Source organism: Notolepis coatsorum, assembly GCF_963971535.1.
Source record: "Notolepis coatsorum genome assembly, contig: SCAFFOLD_1986, whole genome shotgun sequence".
NCBI classification, from domain to species: Eukaryota; Metazoa; Chordata; class Actinopteri; order Aulopiformes; family Paralepididae; genus Notolepis; species Notolepis coatsorum.
In genome coordinates this window covers 4,670-31,796 of record NW_028172149.1, presented here as the reverse complement: position 1 = coordinate 31,796, position 27,127 = coordinate 4,670, and the positions used below count along the sequence as shown (strand labels likewise).

At 45.4% G+C, this 27,127-nt stretch overlaps 1 pseudogene across 1 annotated transcript; it reads right to left on the bottom strand.

Annotated features, from left to right (window-relative positions):
- Positions 1–367: 367 nt before the first annotated feature.
- On the bottom strand, positions 368–27,127 carry LOC311248102 (FH1/FH2 domain-containing protein 3-like; annotated as a pseudogene). The gene is made up of 8 exons (XR_014621025.1): positions 26,993–27,127; positions 26,540–26,590; positions 24,805–24,995; positions 21,648–22,250; positions 20,640–21,547; positions 18,663–18,821; positions 887–1,088; positions 368–489 (listed from the first exon to the last, which is right to left on the bottom strand). The product of XR_014621025.1 is annotated as an FH1/FH2 domain-containing protein 3-like (transcript).

Here is a 27,127-nt window from a genome sequence, read left to right as displayed (position 1 = left end):
AGACAGAGAGAGAGAGGAGAAGAGAGAGAGAGAGAGAGAGAGAGGAGATAGAGAGAATAGAGAGAGTAGAAGAGATGAAGAGAGAGGTAGAGAGGAGAGAGAGAGAGAGAGATAGAGAGAGGAGATGACAAGAGAGGTAAGGAGATATTCAGAGACGGAAAGATTGAATAGAGATTAGATAGATAGATAGATAGATAGATAGATAGATAGATAGATAGATAGATGGATAGATGGATAGATGAATAGATGGATAGATGGATAGATGGATAGATGGATAGATGGAGTAGATGGATAGATAGATAGATAGATAGATAGATAGAGTAGACGATGGATGGAGGGGACGAGTGACATCCAGAAGGTTACTCACATTAGTGCCGTTCAGGAAGTTGCCCGATCGCCAGCAGCGTCGCCAGGATGTAGCGGAGTGTCTTGTTCTTCTCTAATTGCTCCATCCCTTCCTTCAGGTCCTGCAGAGGCTCGGCCCACTTCCTGGAAGAGCATTAGGGTCCAAAACATAATCTGTTTATATTCGATTAAGCCGAAGAAGCGCGTGGACTCCTTTCCTCAGCTTTTTGCGTGCGTGCGTGTGTGTATATTTTGAATTCCTCACATGAATTACGTTTATTTCTTTTACTCTTAATGAAGACCAGAGTCGTGGGAAACACGGATAGAGTCGGTGGCTCTCATGATGGCAATATAAAGCGGGTCGGTGAAAACATCAATTCCCTATTGTTCCGGACAGCGTGTGATCTATGAAGGACCCCCACACTGCTTCCCCCTCACGTAACCGAAGCACAACTAATAGAAAGAAACAAAAGAAAACGCTGCTCCCTCGCAGGTGTGTGACGCCGTGCTGCAACAAAGTGTAACGGAGCAAAACGGGGACGTGACCCGACCCTTCTCGATGACCTCGTAGTCCATCTTGAAGGCCCAGAGTTGCAGGCGGGGCGGACAGCTCGGTGATGGAGGAGAGAGAGTCAGGAGGAACTGCTCGGCGCTGCCCAGGGGGGAACGTCAGGGTTGACGAGCTGAGCCTCCTGGATCCTCTGCTTCTCCTCCTCCGTGGGGGATCAATCGGTCAGGATTTTCTGGCGCAAAAGAGAGGAGAGGAGGACGAGGAGAGAGGAGGGGAGAGAGAGAGGAGGGACGTACCGGGTCACTGTATATATGTAAATGTGTATAATATTATTCCTGTGGTCTAAATATGAGATAAGAATGAGAACCTTTCTTCGTCCAGGTGTCATAGCGGCTGCAATACATGGCAGTGAAGAGAGGAGAGGAGAGCCACAGTACAGGTAGGAATACGGAGCCAAACAACCAGGATAATGAGAATATAATAAAATATGGATACAAATAAATAGAGATAAACTCAATCTATATATTTATAAACGCTTCAACATGAATATAAAAACATGTTAGTGGGTACATCACAGAAAATGGGAGACAGACTGATTCCAGCACTTGTGGTTCCATATAAACTAAGATCTGTTTTCCATTAGCAAAAATCTACCTACCCCCACCCCACTCCCGCCCAACCTTGTATGACGTCCTGAACCTTCCACCTCTTTGTTGTTGTCGTCTGGGAGGACGTGCTTCCAGGGGAGCAAGGTGGAGAGGAACAGCCCTTGCCACCGGTAATAACGTTCCCATGGAAAATACTGATTACATAATACCAGAGGGATGCAACATTAATCACAATATCTCTAGATCTAAAGTCCTCTGAAGGTCTATATATTATGGTTAGAAAACAACCTGGAAATATGTGTGTGTGTAGTTGACCTTTCATCTTCCTCGCGATGAATTATATCAGATGGAGAAAAGAAAAAGCCAGGCATCCAGCGAGGATCACATGACTTTGTGGCAAATCCTTTTGAGGATAAACCTCTTTTGGTTGAGGAATTTTTTTTTGGGTAAAAAAATACATTCCTTCAGGAGAGGTGTTAGTTGGACAATGCCTAGGCTAACCGGCCATGTCCGCTTCCATTCGTTGTGCTAAGCTAGGCTAACGTGCAGCCAGATAGCTTTCTACTGAACGCACAGAGAGAAAACGGGTATCTATCTGCTTGTCTCTCTCTGGAGAAGACATTAAGCTAATTTCCCAACATGTTGGCGTGTTCCTTTAATGTCACTATTTCGTTCGCTAAAAGTTTACCTAACGAACGACTATATAAGAGTGACCATTCTGATCACAGGTCTCACCATCTACTAGGGATGGGTACCTTTCACATTTGAACCGATACCGGTACCTGTGAATCGATACCGGTACCCAACGGTACCTTTTTTCTGTACTTTAGTCTCAATAAATTTAATTTACCTACCTCAGTCGTAAAAAAAAGAAAAAATCCAAACTTCAAATAACTATTTCGACAGTTTTCGGCTTGTCATTGCTCCGACTGCTTTGTTGTTGAATCAAGTCAAATCCTAGGTAAGCATATATTGTGCGTGTGAACGTTGACATGAAAAGAAAAAAGTTAAAAAAAGAAGAAAAAAAAAGTAAAAAAAAAAAATTTATAATTTTTTTTTTGGTTTCTCACTTGATTCGATACTCGGTAGTACCGACGTGTTTCGGTTCGGTACCTCAAAAGTACCGAATTCGGTACCCATCCCTACCATCTACTCAACTGTTATCTACTCAACTAGACCGCTATGGAATGGTGGATTCTCTTCTCAGATGGGTGAGTGAGAGAATGGCTTTTTGTCTGCCTGAGCAGCACTGGTGGGTGTCTGCGCCGGTGCTAATAATCGCTTCGTCAAGCTCCTCTTCCCCTTTCCTGAAGAAAAACGGGATACTATTATCATCAACATGACAGAAGAATACAAGAGAGTAGAGATAATCCTCCTTCCAGTTTGCTGCTCCCAACGGGATGCAAAATACTTTGAAAATGGACAAATTGATCCCGCTCACTACTTTTAACACATTGACCGCCAACAACGATTATATACGTTATTTGATCGTTATTTTTCTTATTTGATATTTCTATATTCATTACAGGCACACGGACTCTGGGCTAACATGGGGAATCCTCATGAGAATGTAAAAGTGCAATACCGGCCGCATCACGCTAGACGGCGGTATCGAGCACCCTTTATACCCTTGTATCTTTCTCTCTGTGGGACGGCCCCAGGTCTCCGGTTTCACTTTTCCTTGTCGGCCGAGTGGAGCGGTTCTCCCGGTTCCATTGAAGCGTGTCAAATATCTCCGAACCATATGTTGTGGTGAATTATGCCGTTGACGAAATGGACATTTGATATACAAGATGGCGATCAAACAATTGGAATATTATTTTTGGAATACTCCCGGCCACAGGTAAGGGCGATTTGACGTCAATTTTAGCTTGATCCTGCAATGCTTTCATACCGATCGGGCCGGTAACTGTTTTTAGTGTTCAATGCAAATGCCGTTACTGACAATCAAAAAATCAGAAATGACCCCCCCCCCCCCCCTTTCATGCATTCATGATGGAACATAATAGCTATGATGTATATTTGATTTCGGGATAATAGCGTATACAAGCAAGACATGGCAACGTCTATAGTGGAATCGACGTATAGGGCTTTAACTCAGGATTTCATGAATTACCCTAGACCGCTCTAAAACCATACTTATATTCACCACGGTATAACACAGGAACGTATGGATGGAAACATTTATTCTTTCTCACATACTTAACGATGGATAGGTGATGTCAAATGGGCCATAGTATTGTATCCATAGCTATAATATAGAATATAGTTATAGCTCTAGAAACAAGGTGACTCAGTCCTATATTTTAACGTGTTGTAATGCGACCACAGGGCCCGACTAATCCCCGGCGTCCAATGAGTTAAGGACTCTATCTCAGAGTTGTTTACACACACCTGCAACCTGTCACCCAGCCAGTGGCGTCGTTTTGGTATGGCAAGCTTCTAGCCAAATTTGACATTTGAAATCAATCTGAAATACATTTTGTAATTTGTGACAAAATCCTCTCATTTGCGTGTAATTTGTGATGCGCGCTGATGTTTTGGTTTGATTGATTGATTGAAAATGTTATTAACAGATTGCAGAATGGGTACAATACAGTACAGCTCAATACACACAATTGTTAAGGGGATGCAGACCAAGACTTTCGTCTGATTTACATCAGGGTCCCCCATTTTCAATTCATCATAACATATATGACATACATGACATACAGATACGACAGTACTGCTACATCTATACATTTATGACATACCAGATTTACAAATACAGTACTGTTTGTGATACAAAAAGAGTAAAAAAAAAAGAAAAAAACAAAGAAACTGTACATTGGAGGAGGTGGGGGGGGGGGTTGGGTAGGTGGGGTTGGGGGGGGGGACTGTACATTGGAGGTGGGTGGGTGGGGGTAACTGTACATTGGATTATCGACAGAGCCTTACTTGGTCCAAGAAGAGGGTCTTGTGTATTACTGGGTTAGGACATTTACTGTACATTGGAGGGGGTTGGGTTAGGACATTTACAGGGGCCAGTTTCTAATTGCAGTCTCTCGTAGGTGCTCCTTGAGAGTGGTTTTAAAAGTGGGTAGTTATTCACATTCCTTTACAGCTGTGGGTAGGGCGTTCCACATTGATGTGACATAATTGCGAAACGTGTTTAGTCCCTTGTTTGAGCCGAATCTGGGTTTAACATGATTTGTGGAACTCCCTCTGGTGTTGTGTTAAGCATTACATCACGCGCAGGAGTGGTTTGTGAAAAATAAACCATGTCTAGGGGTGGTCGTTAGACCCCCCTAGGCATGGTTTATTTTTCACAAATCACGACTGCAAGTGGTGTAATGCTTTTATACAACTGCCACATTCATCCAACCTTATTGCTATACAATAAACGTTAGGTTATGACTATAACCAAGTTCTGTTAGTATAGAGACGCTCGGCGTCACTCTCTGCACTGTCCTCGCACACGTGCACGCGCACTGAATAAAGACCACAATGTACCTTTAATCCCAATATTTGTCTGACCACACCCCTATCAGCTTACCCATATAAGCAGGGGTGGGGCCACCCACTCGCCTCCTTCCCAAGCTTTCACCACAAGGCGAGATCAAGGGCTGCACCGGCGTCGGACGCCGAGCGTCGCTATACTAACAGAACTTGGTTATAGTCATAACCTAACGTTCTGTATCGTATAGCTCTCGCTCGGCGTCACTCTCTGCACAAGGGAGGCCGAGCGAGAGCCATCGGCCGACAAATACACCCCGCTGAAAGCCCCCCACAACCATCAGAACAGGGAGGGCCGAGCCCCCCCGACCCACCCTAATGGAGGGCACCCCCCCTATTGGGGGCTTCACGGGAGGGCGACGGACCCGACCGTGCGAAGAGGCACTCAAGCAACTCAACGCACAGGGTGAGCAGACCGTGGCTTGACCCCACGACTACACACACGCACAACCCGCATGCCACCCGGGAACGAACGGAGGAAACAACCTCGTTACTGCCCCCAGAATCACGGGGTCAAAGGCAAACCCAACCCCGTGGCAAGGCCGTAGCAGCGGAGCGCGAAGGAAGACCCAGACCCACCAAAGGGACTGGACCCCCTGGAACGGGGGCCCGGAGAAGTCCATGATGCCAGCATCAAGACCCCACCAGGTGGGCACTTAGTGACCCCGCCCCCCACATCGCCAGCGTATTCGGACAAAGGCCCCTCAGCCAAGCGGGCCCTGTCCCCCCAACAGTACACCGCCTGGCACACTGACCCTGCAGAACAGGCAGTCAGCATGGCCGTAAGCACACAAAAAAGGTTAACCAACGGAAGCAGGCAGCGCACCGGGGAAAAACCAGGCAACAGGCTGTTAACCCTAGCCTGGAGACTGCGGACGAGACAGGCGCCAGAGGGGACAGCTGAACACAGCCGCCCCGACGGAAGGGGCGTATGCTGGCGTTGTTGCATGACCAAGCCTCCATTTAAAAAAAAAAACCACCCAGAGGGGTTGAGGCAGAGAAGGCTGACACGATTGGCAGACGTCATGAACGTGCAGGGGCACCCTCAACCGGGTAACCCGGGAGTTGACACTGCTCCAACACACCAGGGAATCAACCACCTTGGTGTTACCCAATGCGGTGGTTGTTCCTATAACCCCTCAAGAAAAAACTCCAAAACACACCTGCGGGTATACACCGGCTATACCGCAGTACAAGTGTTTCAGTTTTCAAAAAAGGGTTAACCCAGGCCTACGGGTCGACGAAACATGACTTCGGACCGGGCCCGGCGATACGGGAAGCACAGGGTCACCAGAGGAGGTCAAAAGACCACCCCAACAGGCCCCTCTTCGCCATGCGTGAGAGAGGAGCGAAAAAGAATAGAGAACCAGCCCCAAGCACACCGTACTTGGTATTCCCAGGCGGTCTCCCAACCAAGTACTAACCAGGACCAACCTGTGTAGCGGCCGAGATCTGACGAGATCGAGCGTGTACAGGTTGGCATGGCCGTAAGCCATTACGACAGTGCTGAGTAAAAAATTTACCCAACCAGGGTCTCCATAGCGCTTAACCCTGTGACACCCGGACCGACCTGGCATTTTTCCCCCTGAAAAAAGCCCAAGTCCCTCAGGGTACCAGAACAGCAGATCTGCATCCCCGGCGGACAACGGGTTCAACTGATCCGGACCAGCGTGACCAGAACCAGTCCCGTGCCCTAACCACGCCGACATGCCTACTCCAGGAGAAGGGGCAGATATGCGTGTTGATCTTAAACATGAAAAGAAGGCGCCACCCAGACGTTCGGGCGAACCGCGCCCGGTGGCCCACCCCCAGGGCGTGAGACCCCTCTACATATGTTCAGATCCATTCCGTCATCATCCCCCAGATATGAACAAGAATCCGTCGATAACCAAACCAGGTCGTCGGATTTGGTCGTCGGAAGAGGAGCATGGTGTAAATTAGCTCAAACTACAACAGTCTACACCCCCTGGGCCCCTTAACAATTGTTTGTATTGAGCCGCATTGTAATTGTACCCATTCTGCAATGTTAAATAACGTTGTTTATCCATTCACTAGCTCTATTAAGCGATGATAGGCTAGCTGAGCCACAATGCTATGGTCGCTGCCATTAACGTTAGCATGTAAGCTAATGTCAACAACAATGGCGTCGATACTTTTTCTAACAGGAGTGAGTGTGGGCGTCTCTACAGTGACAAAGCCTGAACAGGATATCACAGGTTCACCCTTCTCATTGGTTGAAAATGGCCTTCATGTTTGTACATCGCCATCTGTTGCTTTGGCATTGTACTGCATGTATATATTACATCAACAGTGTTAAACCACTGTGAGCGATCTGGAGTGGATTGGAGCGGAGGAGAACTCTCGCTCCGGACGTCGCGCCGACCCATTTTAAAACCCACTCCTCGCTCACGTCAAAACCGCCCGCTCCGCGCCCCGCGCCGCTCACGCTCCGATCCGCTCACATGGCCTGGTCGGGACACACCCACATCAATGAACAGGCTATTTAGACCTGTCATTGAATCCCCAAGGCGCCCAGGGGAACGACAAGAGGGGTGTGACACTTCCTAACTCCAACTCTTTTTAATAGAAAAGCAGGAAGCACCAACAGTATGTATCCCAGTCTACACAGCCGGGGGTAACATTTTTTCACATTTTTACATCCCACCACCCTCCCATAGGAAGGAGACGGGAATCCCCAGAGAGACTTCTCACGCGAGCTGTACAGATTGAAAAGAATATATTGCACCTTGAGCCATGTAAAAAATTGGTTTTAGGGCTCTCCGGGGAGGAGGCACTGAACCCATACACACTCAATAATCGAATTGAATCGAATACATACACAATAGAGTAGGACTCCTTCTTGAGGGTCCACTCACCTTGACAATCTGAGGAGGAGGCTCTGTACTCTGAAGGAGGCTCCCTCACATGGAAGGAGGAGTCCGAACTCACAGAAGGCCCGAATAGGAGCTTGGTGAGGAGGAGCCCTGACCACCCCCCGAAACAGATCCATCACATGGACCTGAACAGCACACGGAAGTCCTACCAACAGAGACGCGCACGGTGACGTACTCTATGACGGGGGAATTTCTGCGGTGCACACGCCCAATATTCCAGGCCGTGGGACCAGGAAACTCCCTCCCCCCCAGGAACCAGGAAACTCCCTCCCCCGAACCGCAACGTGACAGGAACCTTGAAGGACAGGTGGGTTTACCCCTGACCAACAGAAAAAAGGGGGAGGAAAGGTTACCAGTTCACCCCTTTACGACCCCACACCCATGATACGATGTAATGACAAAAAGAGAGTATGACACAGTCATAGTCAGCTCTATGAAGCGTCTGACAGCTTCACACAGCGCATGAGCTAACCTGCTATCTGATTTTTACTAAGGAAAAAACACAGAATAGAGAGGGCTCTCCAAGAGCCCCGGTACCAAACTTACACATGTGCTTCTGTGGCCAGTCCAACCCAGTTGTAGGTCACATGACACACACAACCCATCATCACCTACAAAAAATGGCAAAAACACTCTACAGAGGAACGCCGTTTTTCATAATGAGAGAATACATAATTCTCGATTAGTATCGGCCACAGGCCTTGCTAAGCACACACGAAAGCGACCAAACAATCTTTTCTTTTAGGAAAATAAAGTTTCTCCAGCAGTTTTAGCACAACCTCAGCAATCAAGCTAAGGGTTACATCGTATCCCTACCCCACAGTGACACAATGTAGTGCAACAACATGTCTGAAAGGAGGATGAAGAAGTCCCCAGGGAACCGGGGGGAAACACAATCCTCCTACTTTACCCTTAATACGGCCAGTTAAAACAGGAAAACCTGTTAATATGTGAACACACTGTTCATTGTCATTACAGGCTGAGAAGAGAATCATTCTTTACTCATTTGTCACTAAGCATAGCTTTATAGTAGGGCTGGGCGATATGACGATATTATATAAATATCGGGTACAGTTCATTAACAATACACTTTTTCAACGTATCGTGGATATCGTGATGTTTTGCCCAATACGATTGTGTCGCGTCAATCTGGTCCACACGTTACTCGTTCATATCTCAGCCTGTGTTGAGATATGCCCATTCCGCGGTCTGTTAATAAAGTTTTCAATCAGACAGATGTATGGAAAGGCTTTTATTATAACATTCGTTGAGGTCAAATCATTATGGCTCATTTAGTCATCCTGTGGTGCACTGGTCTCCTACTAGTCGGTTGCGGGGAGCTAATGTAAGTAGCTTTGTTGATGTCAGCACACCGGACATTCAGGAAGTCAAAAACGAATGGCGCTTGCCGATTGGTGCTAAGAACAGCAGGGCGGGTGCAAGCGGTGTGACGTAATTGGCAGACTCGACTGTCAATCAAAATTATTCTGTTGTCCGTCAGAATGAATGAATGAAAACTTTATTAACATATTGCAGAATGGGTACAATACAGTACAGGAGGATGAAGACCAGAAAAAGACTTTCGGCTTTTTTACATAAGGGTCCTCCATTTTCAATTCATCAAAACATTTAGAGACATACAAATATACAGTAGTTTCATAAAAATGCTAAAATGCTATTGATTGATTGATTGATTGATTGATTGATTTAAAACTTTATTAACATATTGCAGAATGGGTACAGTACAGCTCAATACATACAATTGTTAAGGGGATGCAGACCAGAGAAAGACTTTTGTCTTGTTTACATCAGGGTCCCCCATTTTCAATTCATCATATTTCATATCTAAATCATATAATATCTCATTGCTAAATATATGCAATATATTATAATCTAATAATCCAATAATCTAAATCTAATATATAATATAAAAATGCTAAATGCATGGGTATTTTATTTTGTCTTTAATGTTAGCTTGCAAACTCAAATACTGTCTTGGTAAGCCTCATAATGAATCATTTGGGGTAAAAAAGAAAAACATCGTGATGTGTATCGTGTATCGCCGAAAGGTCAGAAAATATCGTGATATCATATTTAGGCCATATCGCCCAGCCCTACTTTATAGGTTAGTTAACCCCCTTAGTTGTGAGTACACGGTACATATAAACACACATGATGTTTCTCAACACAACAAACCAGATCATTTTCATCTCTGTAACAACAACCCGATTTGCATGGAGAAGCTAAATACCAGTGACAAGACAATTCACACATAACTCGCGTCGTATCCTAAATGTAGTGCAGCAACACTCGTTTTTGGAAAACATCGTTATTTACAAAACATTTAGAAGGGAAAGCCAGAAGAAGTGTACAAGGTCTGGCCAAACCTTGCCTACCCGGAGCGTAGATCAAGCGAAGTGCAGTCTCAAGGCACCGTAGTAAACACAGCCGTCCTGTGTTGTCGATCTGGGCAGCGTCGCCGCTCCCTCCCGTCGCTACGGTCCCTCTTGTTGACGCAGTCCTTGCCGTCCTGGCCCAGGGCAGGTTCGACAAACATCCTCTGTCAAAGATGACGTCGTAGTCAAGAGTGTTTAAAACATGTTATAATCAAAGCACGTTCAACAGAGTAGCATTAAGCTAACGGCCGCTCCAACCGTCGGTCGCTACCGCCCCTGCCCGCGAGACGCCGAGCGAACGGCGCACGCGACCAGAGGGGAGCTTCGAATCCCCCCCCGCCTCTCCCTGTGAGGGAGAGGGGAGTTGGGAACCGCGGCGGCGCGCGAGGGGCCGGAGCCACCCCGCGCTGGGCCTCGGCCGATAGCAGCAAGCTAACGTTTCCTAGCCTAGCCAGGTAGGCCACCTAGTGATCACAGCAGGCTAGCGCCGCAGCTAACAGCTGACTGGCTAACAGTAGGCCACCACTAGCACGTAAGCTAAGCAGCGACAGCAGCAAGCTAACGTTTCCTAGCCTAGCCAGGTAGGCCACCTAGTGATCACAGCAGGCTAGCGCCGCAGCTAACAGCTGACTGGCTAACAGTAGGCCACCACTAGCACGTAAGCTAAGCAGCTATCACCTGAACTTGTACACAATGATATAACACTCACCCAGACAGGCCGCCGTTCTGAAACCCTCCTCACTTTTTAAGAGAAAAGAGAAACAAGATGTCAACACAGTTTTACAACGGTGATTTTACCAACACCCGACGGAGCCAGCACAATACCCAACTGGCCTGTGTAGCTGACTTTGAACACAGATCTTCCGCTAATGAACATCTATGCCCATATCTCCTCGTGAGGGAATACTCTCATTTGGATATGAAAGATGGGGCCTAACACAGTGACAGAGAGACATCCACTCGTCCAGAAAACACAGGGATCACCAGTGTTAATGGTCGTGGCCCACTAGTTAAACTATAATGGGCTTCAGACCAAGGTCTTCTGTCGCCTAGGAGGCTGAACAAAGGACCCTAGTCTGGGGCCGGTTTTCATAAACATTGTCAACTAGCCCCCATAGCACTAACAGACAAGTGGAGCTTGCCAGCAAACATAACTCACCAAACCTGGAACCCACCGCTCCTCACAACAGCGGCGCGTCCTACAGCCCAGCACACAGCAAGGACTGCAGTTGGAAAAGCATGTAGCGGCGCGAACTCCCAATACGAAAACCGGTGGAGGATTTTTAGAATGATCATCATCTTCCAGACACTCCAGTACGAAGACAATATCGCCGTATTTTCTCGAAAATAGTGAGAGAAAATAAAGATATGATGTCAACGTATCCTTGTTTTCCAACTCTTCTCCTACCATTACATCACTTCAAGTGGGGATCTACCGAGGCACTTCCTTGTGGTGAAAGCGAGAAGGAGTCGAGTGGGTGGCCCCACCCCTGCTTATATGGGTAAGCTGATAGGGGTGTGGTCAGACAAATATTGGGATTAAAGGTACATTGTGGTCTTTATTCAGTGCGCGTGCACGTGTGCGAGGACAGTGCAGAGAGTGACGCCGAGCGAAAGCTATACGATACAGAACACACATTAATCGAAGATTTATTGAAAAAAACATCCGCCACAAAAAGTAGTTCCCTCAACAACAAAAAAGAGAAATTGCCTCCATGTGGAAGCAGCTCGGAAGTGCATCCAACCAACTAACACATCCAACTGTCTTTCAACTAAGACATCCAACCAACTAACACATCCAACTGTCTTTCAACTAAGACATCCAACCAACTAACACATCCAACTGTCTTTCAACTAAGACATCCAACCAACTAACACATCCAACTGTCTTGCAACTAAGACATCCAACCAACTAACACATCCAACTTTTCTTTGGTTTTTAATTATGAAGTTAGCGGTTGTTATTGGAATGATTGATTGATTGATTGAAAATGTTATTACCAGATGCAGAATGGGTACAATACTTCATTCTTAGATGCTTCTATAGAAAGTAGGTAAAACAAATTAAAAAGTTTTCTTTGCCCATAGGAAAAAATAAGTTTTCTTCGCCCCCTTTTTTTATTTATTTTTTTAAAACTACTTTAGATGGCCTAAACTTAACCAGTTGGAAACCAGGCGTACAGTAATAAAATTAGCAATCAATCAATCAATTCAATAGGCCATGCTCACTTAAAACAGCGCAGCACTCAGCTGCTTCTATGTCTCTGTCTGACTCTCCCCCGCCGTTGCAGACAGGAGTGAGTGTGTGTGTGTGTGTGTGTGTGTGTGTGTGTGTGTGTGTGTGTGTGCGTGTGCGTGTGCGTGTGTGTGTGTGTGTGTGTGTGGGGGGGTGTGTGTGTGTGTGTGGGGGGGTGTGGGTGTGCCAGACAGTGTGAGAGAGTGAGCTCTGCAGTCAGGGGCAAGGAAGAAAAAAAAAAAAAATTGCAAATAATCAATCAATCAATCCGCGATTTTTCTTTTGTTCCACAATGACTCATGACCCATAGATTACACAATCCAACATTGTGTAAGAGACTAAGACATTTGCCGTGACAGAATCGGTTATTATTTAGTCGTTATGACGCTATCAACATATCCATTTGTAAAGATTATTGTCCGCCATCTTGTTTTTCTTTAAAACTCGGACGCAGAGTGATAGTGATTCGGTTGTGGGCGGGTCCTGGGACCAAGAGCGTGGAATTGTGACAGATACATACGTGTAAATTGACTGTTTCAGCCAATCAGAATCGAGATATTTGCATGCCGTTGTATAATTCGTGGTATTCACTGACCTTTGGGAAGTATTTTGACATGTACATGGGTACCTTAGTCGTGTAGTGTATCTTGTAGACCAGGCCCATTGCAAGTTGCTGTACTCTGTCGTCTACTCTAAGCCATCCTAGGTTGTCAAAGTGGGCAGGGGTGAGGTGGGTTCTAGGGGTAAGGTCAAGCAGTAGTCTGACCAGTTTGTTTTGTGATGTTTGTAATTTAGTTTTTAGCGCCTTTGAGGTGCTTTGGTACCATGAGGTGCAAGCATAGTCGTAGTACCCTTGAATGAGTGCTCCTGCCAGAGTCTTCAGGGTATTCTTGTTTACCAGAGAGGAGATCCGGTACAAGAATCTAGTTTGTTGGTTGACTTTTTTGATTACATTGGATGCCATTTTGTCACAGGAAAGATTTGCCTCTAGGATGGAACCTAGGTATGTAATTTCATCTTTCCTTGTGACAATATTGTCACCCACTGTAACTGAGAAGCCGTCGTCCTTGCTGAGTTTGTTATTTGCACCAAAGAGAATGGACTCTGTTTTGACCATGTGTAATGATAGTTACAATGGTACACTGGTTGACGAAACATGGCTTGGTTTCAAAACCAAATTCTCAGCAATACTAAACGACATGGCCCCCCTAAGAACCACCAGGGTAAAAAATCGCGCTGAGCCGTGGATGCACTCCGAAATACTGGCCGCTATGAAAACCAGAGACAAAAAATGCTCTGAGTTTCGTAAAAGTCAGTCAAAGCTTACTAAAAGCACGAGCAGTGAACTCCAAGCCCACGTGACTGAACTCAAACTAGAAAGAAACAGACTAAGAAACGACGTAAACTCCATGATCAAAACTGCAAAAAAGAATTTCATCAATGACAAAACTGAGGAAAACAAAAACAAACCACGTGAACTTTGGAAATTACTCAATAATCAACTAGGATGCAGTAAAAAACTTAAAACCAGATTCTCAAACATAAACATAAAAACGGACAACACGCTCATCACAGACAAGCTGGATGTAGCCAATTACTTAAACATTTTCTTCACAAACATAGCCACAACACTGGTAAACAAACTACCCTCCCACTCAGGGCTTTATGGGGTAGAACACATAGTAGCTTACTACAAAAACCTAGGGGTCCGCAAGGACGACTTCAAGCTGGAAATGGTAACAACAGATGATGTACTCAATAAACTGAGCGCCCTCCAACCTAACAAGGCCACTGGCCATGACAACATCCCCTCCAAATTCCTCAGAGACTCAGCAGCCGCCATCACACCAATCATCACACACATAATAAATCTCTCCATAAAACAGGGACACGTCCCCAAGGACTTCAAAATTGCGAGGGTGACCCCTCTGCACAAAAAGGGCAGCAAATTAGACCCAGGCAACTACCGCCCTGTTTCTATTCTCACCTCCATCTCGAAAGTCATGGAAAAAATTGTCTACGAACAGGTCGAAAAGTACCTAGCGGAAAAAAATCTAATCTACGAATTCCAATCTGGCTTCAGAACATCCCACTCCACTGACACATGCCTTCTCTATTTGAATGACCACATCAAACAAGAGGTGGACGCAGGCAAATACTGCGGCATGGTCATGCTGGACCTACAAAAGGCCTTTGACACGGTCAATCACTCCATTCTGATTGACAAGCTAAAAGCAATTGGTTTTGATAGTCTATCAGTGAGCTGGATGCAATCCTACCTTGAGGGGAGGGAACAGATGGTGGAGGTAAACGGTACCCTATCCCCCCCCCTCACAGTGAGCTGTGGTGTTCCACAAGGAAGCATACTAGGACCGCTACTGTTCCTAATTTATGCAAATGACATGTCGTCAGCTTGTGACTGCAACTTGTTCCTGTTTGCGGACGACTCAGCCCTGCTGGTCTCTGACAAGAACAAGTTACAGGTTGAAAAAACCCTCAGCTCGGAACTAGGCAGAATCTGCATATGGCTCGCTGATAACAAACTATCATTACACATGGGCAAAACAGAGTCCATTCTCTTCGGTTCAAATAACAAACTCAGCAAGACCGACGGCTTCTCAGTTACAGTGGGTGACAATATTGTCACAAGGAAAGATGAAATTACCTACCTGGGTTCCATCCTAGAGGCTAATCTCTCCTGTGACAAAATGGCATCCAATGTAATAAAAAAAGTCAACCAACGAACTCGATTCTTGTACCGGATCTCCTCTCTGGTAAACAAGAACACCCTGAAGACTCTGGCAGGAGCACTCATTCAGGGGTACTACGACTATGCTTGCACCTCATGGTACCAAAGCACCTCAAAGGCGCTAAAAACAAAATTACAAACATCTCAAAACAAACTGGTCAGACTACTGCTTGACCTTACTCCTAGAACCCACCTCACCCCTGCCCACTTTGACAACCTAGGATGGCTTAGAGTAGACGACAGAGTACAACAACTTGCAATGGGCCTGGTCTACAAGATACACTACACGACCAAGGTACCCATGGACATGTCAAAATACTTCCCAAAGGTCAGTGAATACCACGATCACAACACCAGAGGGAGCTCCACAAATCATGTTAAACCCAGATTCGGCTCAAATAAGGGACTAAACACGTTTCGCAATTATGCCACATCAATGTGGAACGCCCTACCCAAAGCTGTAAAGGAATGTGGATCACTACCCACTTTCAAAACCTCTCTCAAGGGACACCTACGGGAGACTGCAATTCAACACTGGCCCCTGTAAATATCCTAACCCAACCCCCTCCAATGTACAGTCATTTACCTAGTATGGTTTTGTCAATAGTTCAATGTACAATTGTGTTTGTTTGTACAGTGTCTCCTCCCCCCCCCCCTCAATGTACAGTGTTACTTGTTTATACAGTGTGCCCCCCGGCCCCCCCCCCCCAACCACCTCCAATGTAAATTACCCAGTATGGTTGTCAATATCCCAATGTACCCAACCCCCCCCACCCAACCTCCTCCAATGTACAGTTTCTACGTCAAATGTATATACTCCCTTTTCTTGACTCCTTCTGTATCACAAACAGTACTGTATTTGCAAATCTGGTATGTCATAAATGTATAGATGTAGCAGTACTGACTATCTGTATGTCATGTATGTCATATATGTCTATATGAATTGAAAATGGGGGACCCTGATGGAAACAAGACAAACGTCTTTCTCAGGTCTGCATCCCCTTAACAATTGTATGTATTGAGCCGTACTGTATTGTACCCATTCTGCAATCTGTTAAATAAAGTTTTCATTCATTCATTCAGTTTGTTATCAGCGAGCCATATGCAGATTTTGCCTAGTTCCGAGCTGAGGGTTTTTTCAACCTGTAACTTGTTCTTGTCAGAGACCAGCAGGGCTGAGTCGTCCGCAAACAGGAACAAGTTGCAGTCACAAGCTGACAACATGTCATTTGCATAAATTAGGAACAGTAGCGGTCCTAGTATGCTTCCTTGTGGAACACCACAGCTCACTGGGAGGGGGGGGATAGGGTACCGTTTACCTCCACCATCTGTTCTCTCCCCTCCAGGTAGGATCGTATCCAGCTCACTGATAGACTATCAAAACCAATTGCTTTTAGCTTGTCAATCAGAATGGAGTGATTGACAGTGTCGAAGGCCTTTTGTAGGTCCAGCATGACCAGTATTTGCCCGCGTCCACCTCTTGTTTGATGTGGTCGTTCAAATAGAGAAGGCATGTATGTGTCAGTGGAGTGGGGATGTTCTGAAGCCAGATGGAGATGGAGGTAAGAATAGAAACAGGGCGGTAGTTGCCTGGATCTAATTTGCTGCCCTTTTTGTGCAGGGGGGTTACTCTTGCAATTTTGAAGTATTTGGGTACGTGTCCCTGTTTTATGGAGAGGTTTATTATGTGTGTGATGTAGGGCTGTCCTCGACTAAGGATTTGGATAGTCGACTATGATAGGCCAAAATTTGCTGTTAGTCGACTATTAGTCGACAAAAAAAAAGTATAATATCTTAAAAAACAAAATTATCATGCCATTTGGGCTGTGGGGGGTGCTTAATGTCTGAAGGAGTCGACTGAAGGATTCTTGTCCTCTGCAAAAGCATGCAATTGGTCCACTGATGGATCTTGATATTTGTCTAGTCTAGTGTGTTCATTAGATGGGTGAAATCCTCTTTCAGTGCCTCTGTGCCTGTTTTCTTAGGCAGTTAGCCTCTGGTATGCGTGCCATTAGCGTTAGCCACGCGTCTAGGCCTCTTTTCTTTTGGAAAGAATGATTAAAAAATAAATAAAAAGTATAATATTTTTTATTTAAATTTTTGTATTCGACTAAGAGGTTGGCAGTCGACTACGGCTCCTTTCGACCGATTAGTCGACTAATCGACTAATAGGGGTCAGCCCTAGTGTGATGACTGGGGTGATGGCGGCTGATGAGTCTCTGAGGAATTTGGAGGGGATATTGTCATGGCCAGTGGCCTTGTTATGTTGGATGGCGCTCAGTTTTTTGAGTACCTCAGCTGTTGTTACCATTTCTAGTTTGAAATCGTCTTTGCGGACCCCTAGGTTATTGTAGTAGGCTATGATGTGTTCTACCCCAAAGTGCCCTGAGTGGGAGGGTAGTTTATTTACCAGTGTTGTGGCTATGTTTGTGAAGAAATTTTTTAAGTAATTGGCCACATCCAGCTTGTCTGTGATGAGCGTGTTGTCCGTGTTTATGTTTATTTACTGCAGCCTAGTTAATTATTGAGTAATTTCCAAAGTTCACAGGGTTTATTTTTGTTTTCCTCAGTTTTGTCATTGATGAAATTCTTTTTTGCAGTTTTGATCATGGAGTTTACTTCATTTCTTAGTCTGTTTCTTTGCAGTTTGAGTTCAGTCACGTGGGCTTGGAGTTCACTGCTCGAGCTTTTGGTAAGCTTTGACTGACTTTTACGAAACTCAGAGCATTTTTTGTCTCTGGTTTTCATAGCGGTCCACATGTTGATCTTTGTAATTTTAGTACACCCCACCACCCAGCCTATAGATGGCGCTCTAGTTGATACTACAGCATAGTACATTCTGCTCAGCATAATTTGTATGCAAAATATTGTGGTTCCCTGCTTTAGTCTGTTGACACATTTCATTCATCATTATGATCCACTGGAATAAAAAAAATAGGTTTACTACTTACATACTGTAGTTGTCTCCTTTGTTCATCAATGTTACCTAAATGTCATATAAGTGAATTGTACAGAAACAACTCACCAACATTTACTATTGCACAACTGACAACAAGGGGGGGAATCCGCCCCTTCACCCCCCCCCCCCCCCAACCCCTCCATTGCCATACCTTGGCTTTTACTGAAATGACGCCAGCCTTTGACTGTTCTGCTTCATGTATGCGCCTTTGTCATTTTATTTGGTTGTTTGATGTGTGTTTAAATTATTTCCCTTACCTCTGTGATGTACTGTATGTACCATCTGTCTCTTTTCTATTTGTTTAAAATAACTGTGTCCCCTTTCCCTGTTACCCTTCTGTCCTCTCGCCAGGCCGTCATTGAAAATAAGAATTTGTTCTTAATTGACCTGCCCGAAAAAAAAAAAAAAAAAAGATTAAATAGAAATAAAATAAAAATAACATAGTTGATCTAGCACATATGGATCTTACCTCGATCCCCTCCTTGTTCAAGGCGTACTCGTCGAAGTTGAGGATGGCGGTCTTGATGGTGCGCGGCGGAGGTAACACCGTCAGGCCGATGTTGATAGCGTTGCTACGTTTGGAATCCAGGACTATGATTTCTTGCCGTTTGCCATCGACAGCCGTTTTCTGGGAATGGAGACAACGAGATGGGTGACAAGTGTGAGAGGATGAGTGAGTGTATGAATGAATGAATGAATGAATGAATGAATGCACTTCATAGTACTTGTCTTGTAGAATAGCCAGGACACAAAGCCAGCGTGGGGGCCGGTCCCCGTGGAAATCAAATCCCCAACCCTGGCAGTGTTGGTGCCACGCTCGGAACGTTATACTTTTACTCCACTACATTTCAAAGGAGATATTGTACTTTTTTTACTCCATTACATTTATCTGAACCCATCAGTTACTAGTTACTTTGAAAAATGTGCATAGAAAACATGGCCGAGATGTATGAAGATTATATACTTTCCCATTTGAACGACTTCAAGAGGACGTAATCAGAGCAGCATTGCATTTACATTTAGTCATTTAGCTGCTGACACTTTTATCTTTTCCACTGGTATAATATTTGTATCTGTCCAGGTGGGGTGAGCCTTTCTCTTACCACACCCACACGCACACGCACACACACGCACACACGCACACACACACACGCGCGCGCACCATCTCCAAGCTTCTGAGACTTGTTTCAGACGAGACAAGTTCAAAGGGACAGAAAGAGCTCCGCAGAAGACAGGCTACACCTTTGATGGTTTTTTTTTAAAAGGGAACCACCGCACTCTATCACACTGTCTCCGCTCTCAGGTTGAGAGACAGGGCTGGCCTATATCTGAGGCAATCTGTTTTACATCCTGTGCATTCCTCCATAGGGAAGGCAGCACTGAGTGACAGTCATTGCACCCTTAGTCTGACTGCGTACATCACCATTCGACCAAGCGGTCCCCCTTCTCTCTCGAAGGCCTTGAAGTTTCAACACGCTAAGTCTCTAGCTAAATGGCTACACGTGTGCAACCGAAATAGAAAACAGAGGACACAATATAGTTATGGGGGGAGAGTTAAAGCGGAAGAGACTTGCAGGACGTGACTCCTCTCTCCGAAGCAGTGAATGAATGTACAGTAGTCTCCAGATTTAAACACACCTCGAGGTCACGGCCTCAGACCTACTGTAGTGACTTTTAAATGGCAAATGTTTCAAAGACAGAAGTAATGTACTTAACCCTTTCACTACCAAACTACAGAAGGTTAACCTTTCACTACCACCCTTTCACTGCAACACGACAAATGGTTAACCTTCTGTAGTGTGGTTGTGAAAGGGTTAACCATTTGTCGTGTTGCAGTGAAAAGGTTAACCTTCTGTATTGGTGCAGTGAAAGGGTTAACCCTTTGCTAGTGTGGTAGTGAAAGGGTTAACAATTTTGAGGTACTTGTACTTTACTTGTGTTTTCATTTTAGGGAACTTTGTACTTTTACTCCACTACATTTCAAAGGAAATATTGTACTTTTTACTCGACTACATTCATCTGAAGCCATCAGTTACTAGTTACTTTGAAGAAAAACATTTAGCATAGAAAACATGGCACAAATGTATGAAGATAATGTTTTTTTCAAATCTGAAGCCTGCCAACTTCAAGCAGATGTAATCAGAGCAGCATAACTGGACCACATACCACTTTAACATGAACCTTTAGAGGTCAATGGTTTGAGGGTTGAACGCTCCCAAGAACTGGAATACACAAACATCATGTAGAATGCATACTTTTACTTTAGATACATAAGTACATTCAATATTGAATACTAGTTTGTATTCTTTTTTTACTTAAGTAGAATTTTGAATGGAGGACTTTTACTTTGACCAGAGTACTATTTTATCTGGGTATTTCTACTTTTACTTAAGTAAAGGAACTGTGTACTTCTTCCACCACTGACAGCACCACGGCACTATATTACCTTTGTAACAGGCAGCTCCTTGGATTTGGACTCAAACAGCTGCTCCAGCTTGGATGTGTCCAGTTTGACCGGCTCCAGTTTGGACCACAGAGACTCCTTACAGCGTTTATTGCTCTTATGCCAGTCCGTGGGCCGCACCTCGTTCCAGAACAGACGAATCGTCTTCTTCTTCTTCTGGAACAGAGGGGCGTCCCCTCGACACAGCTGGGGGGAAGGTGGGGGCATGGGGGGCATGAAGGGTGGAGGTGGAGGCATCATCGAGCCAGGGATGGGAGGGGGCGGGGGGCAACCGAACAAGGGAGGGGGAGGCGGCAGGGCGGAGTTGCACAGGGGAGGGGGAGGGGGTATCGTGAGGTCACCGGACCCCATCACAGTGTCAAAATCTAGGACGTCCAAGTCGTCCTCCTCCGCGAGGTCCGTGAAGTCCAACTCTTTGATCCGAAGCTCCCTGGGCGCGGCCATCAGCTGGTCCCAGATGTAGTCTGACTCCTTCTTGGGCGGTAAGGTCGAGGAGACGGCGGCGGGCTGAGGCTGTTCTTTCGAGGCCTCGACCTCGTGAGCGGCCGTCACCAGGCCCTTGACCAAGTCTCCGAACCTCTCCGCCACCGCTCTGACGTTGCCCTGATTGTCCAGATGTCCCACCTCCACCTTCTTCACGTGTTCCTCCCTGGCCTGCCTGTTGGCCTCCAGCGTGGAGATCCTGCTCACCAGGCTGGCCACGGTGGAGTCGTGTCCTTCCGTCTCCCTCGCGTCCTCGCATTTCTCCATCTCTTCCACTTTGCCCTCATCGTCCTCACTGGGCGTCGTGTTCTGAGCGTACAGCATGTCCAGCATGAAGCGCTTGTTGTTGAGTATCTTGCTGCATTGGTCATTTACATCAGTGTCCTTAATGCACTGTGTCCACTGACCTGATGGGGAAACAGAAGGTGGAATCTTTTTAATTCCATAATAACATGCCATACACACGATTATGATTTATGTTTGATTTGCCATATCAAGACGTCATACCTCCTTCAATGTCATTGGTCAGTTTCTCTTCCCGCTCCTCCCTCTCCAGAGTGCTACTGGCCGAGGAGATGCTGGAGGCGGAGCAGTTGTCCTTCTCGTTCACTTCCTCGTTCTGCCTCTCCTTCTCGCTCAGAGACACGCTGTCCTCCACATCCCTCTCTATTGGCTGCTCCCTCTCTGACTCCTCATCTAGCTCCACCTCCACGTCCACTCCCTCTAGCTCCACCTCCACTCCCTCTAGCTCCACCTCCACGTCCACTCCCTCTAGCTCCACCTCCACTCCCTCTAGCTCCACCTCCACGTCCACTCCCTCTGGCTCCACCTCTACGTCCACTCCCTCTGGCGACACCTCCGCTACCTCGACTTCTACCTGCTCCTCTGCAACAACCTCCTTCACTTCACATCTCTCCTCATCGACCTTCTCTTCCTCCTTCACTTCTACCTGTTCGTCTGCCACTACGTCCTGCTCTGACCCCGTGTCGGCAACCTCCTCTTTCTCCGTCTGCTGCTCCTCTGGCTCAGAGGGAGCTGCAGGAGAAGGTTCTGACACTGTCCTCGTTCTGCTCTGTGGGTCAACGTTCTGCTCTGAGACGGGCTCTGGTCCTGGAAGAGAAAGCCAGAACAAGGAGCGAACCGAAGGGGAAAAATAGAAAGACACTTAAGAACTTGTTATGATTATTGTATAGTATAGTTAGTACTAGCAAGTATAGCATAGGGACATAGAGTAAAACTGTATATTGTATAGTAGTGTACATAGGACCCAGTGCCTTTCATTCGTAGCTCAACATTGTATTGCATTTATCTCAGGATTTATTACATGTCTATTTTATCATGTCTATTTTATGTCTACTTTATCATCTTCTACTTATTTTATTTACTATTGTATTCTTGCACAATCGAAGCTGGCATGGCCAACCGCATTTCACTGTATGCCCTGGTATGTATGTGATAAATAAACCTCTTGAATCTTGAATCTGAATCTTGAATGTTACGTTAGGGATTTCAGCTGTGTGTGTGCCTTTATAATAGCATCTGATATGCTTCAGGAACAATCTTGTTTACAATCTAAACGCCATGAAATTGCTTTCCAACACCTCCTTATTTGGGAATGCTGAATTCTCTCAAATCCACAGGGAATCATTTATTTCACCAAAGTATATCACTACAAACAGAACAGAACTAGGTAACTAGTTCCAACTGAATCTGATGATCAAAGATTGAAGTTGGGGTTTGTATTAATATCAAACATTGTATAACATGTGAAAGGGTACACCTTCTGTAGTGTGGTGGTGAAAGGGTTAGGGTTAGGGTTTTTTAATTTACCTGCCTGGTTAAATAAAGGTGAAAAGAAACAAAAGATCTGTCGCAACTTTGTCCTTCAACCAAGGTTCATGAACTGTATAAAACTATCAAGGGAGAAAGATCCAGCAACTCTTTGGAGGCCGATGGATGTTCTAAATCAAATCAAATCAAATGTATTTGTAAGGCCCGACAACACACGTTAATGTCCCCATGGGCCGGACACATCTTCTTTAAACAAGTCAAGAAGAAACATCACAATAAGTCAAGAAACAAAACAAGAACACCATAAGGTCCAACAAATTTAGAATAAATGCAAAATAAATGAATGCAATGCGAACACTCCCAGACATACCCCACGCGAAGGTAAGGAAAAACTCACTAAAACCTAGCAATAGGAAAAAATGCACCACAGGCAATGTGGAGGAGAGAAACCTTAGAAGGGCCAATTCAAGGGGGGATCTCCCTTCTTAGATGTCGGTGATAGTAGTGTTGCAGACGGACAGTTGGTAAGCATGCACTCATGTGTGTGGTGAAACACAGATGAGTGCATGCAATAGCAACTGAACATTTAGAAACATTTAAGATAGAGCTGATAGCGATAGCAACTGAACATTTAGAAACATTTAAGATAGAGCTGATAGCGATAGCAACTGAACATTTTGAAAGATTAAAGATAGAGCTGATAGCGATAGCAACTGAACATTTAGAAACATTTAAGATAGAGCTGATAGCGATAGCAACTGAACATTTTGAAAGATTAAAGATAGAGCTGATAGCGGATCTATTTGAGGCGCAAAGAGGGTCGCGTCCTCCCCGTCTTAATCACGGGACGCTCAACACTCCGGTCATAACTCCGAGACAGCCGGAGACAGGGGGACAGGGGGCGGCGCAGAGAGGGTCGCAACCTCCCCGTCATCATCGCGGTATGTGGGACGTTCTAGAAATAATGTTCTTTATTCATACAATTAAAACCTACGCGTTTCGGCAACATGCCTTGATCAGGGTTACAATATGTGTACAAACATGTGATTTAGCCATGTGATGTAACCCTGATGAAGGGATGTTGCCGAAACGCATTGGCTTTAATTGTATGAATAAAGAACATTATTGACAGTGGGTCAGGAGGTAGAGCAGTCGTCTGGTAATCGGATGGTTACTGGTTAGATTCCGGTTCCTCCCGGCAGCGTGTTGAAGTGTCCTTGAACACTTAACCCCTAAATGCTCCTGATGAGCAGGTTGGCACCTCGCATGTTTGCCTCCTACATAACAGCATAAATGCAGTCCATTGGCCTCCAAGAGTTGCTGAACTTTTTCTACCTTGATGGTTAAATAAAGGTTGAATAAATAAATAAAACAACGCTAAAAGAGCAAAAAGTCAGTTACATACACTCTTTGCTTTTCCTGAGAAATAGAAACGCAACCTTTACCACGAAGAAGCCAACACCCTCATTGGCTCTGGCCAAGACCGCATGTAATCACACACAAATCATTTGCGGCGGTCTCCTCAGAACCTCATTCAAGCCGTTTCATCAAAGCCGAGCTAAATCTAAAGTGCATAAGCAGACCCCAGCACTCCCGACAACCCAAACAATCATTAATCTGTGCCTCTTCTCCAAGCTTCACAGATATTTTCACATGGGATGGTTATGGAGTTGCGCAGCTTTTCCCCTGCCAACGACGGTCCAGCTGATTCTAATTTCAGCGTGAAAATCACCCGCCAAGTGTTAATCCCAACCCGGCGTGTGTTTGACAGGTGGACATGAAGCTGCCAGCTCCTTGCGCCAACCCGCCCGTGCCAACGCCCCTCCGGACCCCGCGATGATGGATAAACAGAGCGCTAGCTATAGTATTTTACCCTGTGTCTGTGTTGGGCCGGCGACTACATCCCCCTGCGAGACGAGGGACGAGGGCGTGGCGCAGCGGGAGGACGAGCGGCTGGTTGGGTTGGGACTCAGACACAGGGTGATCTCTGTGCGTCCCCGTGTCGGCGCCCTGGTGCGCTCCCTCTCGAACTCCTCTGCGGCTAACCTCTCCACGTTTTTATACCTGCGAACGTTAGATTCGATTCGATTCAAATGTATTGTCATTAACTCATTATACAGCACAACGTATATATATATAAAAGTACAGTACAACGAAAAGAGGATTGGCATCCAACCAGAGTGCAAATGTAACAGTAAAGTGCAATAGTAATATACAATGTACAGGAGATTAAAGTAAACTGGGTATAAAATATATAAATTAGAGTGTAGTGCTAATCAGATGTATGTACACAGAGCTGTAGTACTAATATGTACAATGATACATGTATAAAGGCACTATTGGTAGTATGTCATACTGGCCAGCAGCGTAACTAGTAAGAGTAGGTAAGGGATATGTACAGATATAGATATAGATATATCTACAGATATGTATAAAAGATTATTGAGGTTCTTTCTTCCACAATATGCAGGTATATTCAGACAGATATGGATGTATATATATGCGGTGAATAATATATAATATACAAAATAGGGAAAGGGTATACTCTTCGGTCGGGGTGTGTACACAACTTCCCTGAGTCTCAAATTGTTTTCTCTCTTGGTTTAACTGGTGGCATGGTATTAGCATCATGTTTAATGATCATTTTCATTGTTTATGACCAAACAAAGCGGTGTAATATATATGTAGAGCGATGTAGTACGAGTAGGCTACATCCTAATGAAAATTCTAAATTCGTATTGAATCTGAAAAGTTACTACTCACCAGTAGTCTCAACAACATGTTTTACGCTTACGCTTAGAGAGAGTAATATTTCCCCCTCCTTTTCGAAGATGCCAAACGCTTGTCTAACCTCTTTAATGATTATTCTCCAGGCTGCTATACACATTTGAATACATAGTAAATTGCGAACAATTGTTTCTTATTATAAGGGTCTGTTGGATTCATACAATATTTACAACTCAATGAGATGTATGTTACAATTACCATGTAAAAAAAAAATACAGGTAGGATTTAGGGATGATGGAATACATTGTAGAACACCAAACACACACACACTCACACACACACACACACACATGGTGTAGCTTACAAACCTTGGGAAGTTATTGTTATATTCAATTATTGTTTTTGGTGTCTTATAATCCCGTAAGGGATGGGTCATCGGACATGACACAAAAATACAATTTCATTCATTCACACACACACACACACACACACACACTCACACACACACACACACACACACACACACACGCACACGCACACACACACACACACACACGCACACGCACACGCACACACACACACACAAGCACACACAAGCACACACATGCTCCTTATCTGGACCAGATCCATGCCAAAATGCAATTACATACCCTGTCCTGCTCAGTTCTGAATGTCTTAATGCCAAGCAGGCCTGAAGAGGCCCTGACACCTATAATTCAGCCTGAGGGTAGTAGGTGCAACCCACTCTACATCTGCTATCGGTTTCTAAACAAGATATCAAAGCATTTACAATCTCTTGTCTCTGGGGGAGGGGGTCCATACAGCATGGGGTGTGAAACCATGTACGAAATGTATTATTATTATTTTTGTTGCACACTCACCTCTCTTCTCTGGCGTGTCTTGCTTCGTCCCTCTTGTCCATATAATCCCGACTGAGAGAGAGAGAGAGAGAGAGAGAGAGAGAGAGAGAGAGAGAGAGAGAGAGAGAGAGAGAGAGAGAGAGAGAGAGAGAGAGAACATTACCATCATCTACTACTGGTTTATTGAAGGTTCCCAACAGCAGCCAAAAGAAAATCAGGGATGCAGCCGTTGCTAATTGTGCACCAAAGTTATGGAACACCCTGCTAGTGGACGTTCGGGGGGCTATAGCCCATTCGATATTTTCAAAAGTGAGCCAAAGATATACCTCTTCACCTTAGCCTTTACTGTAATGCACCTGTAATGCACCTTACCGCCCAAGGGTTAACCTTCTGTCGTGTGGCAAGGAGGAACAACACATCGATGACGTAGAGTTGCGGTACAGAAGGCGCGTGCGTGGTGGTGACGAGACTCACTTGAAGCGGTTACGCTCTTCTCTCTCGATCTTCTGAAGGCGCTCCTCTCTCTCCTGGCGTCGCTTCTCTCGCTCAGTGGCCAGCGCCTCCTGGTGCTGTCGGTACGAGGAGGACAGCAAGCCTCCTAAAGCGGGT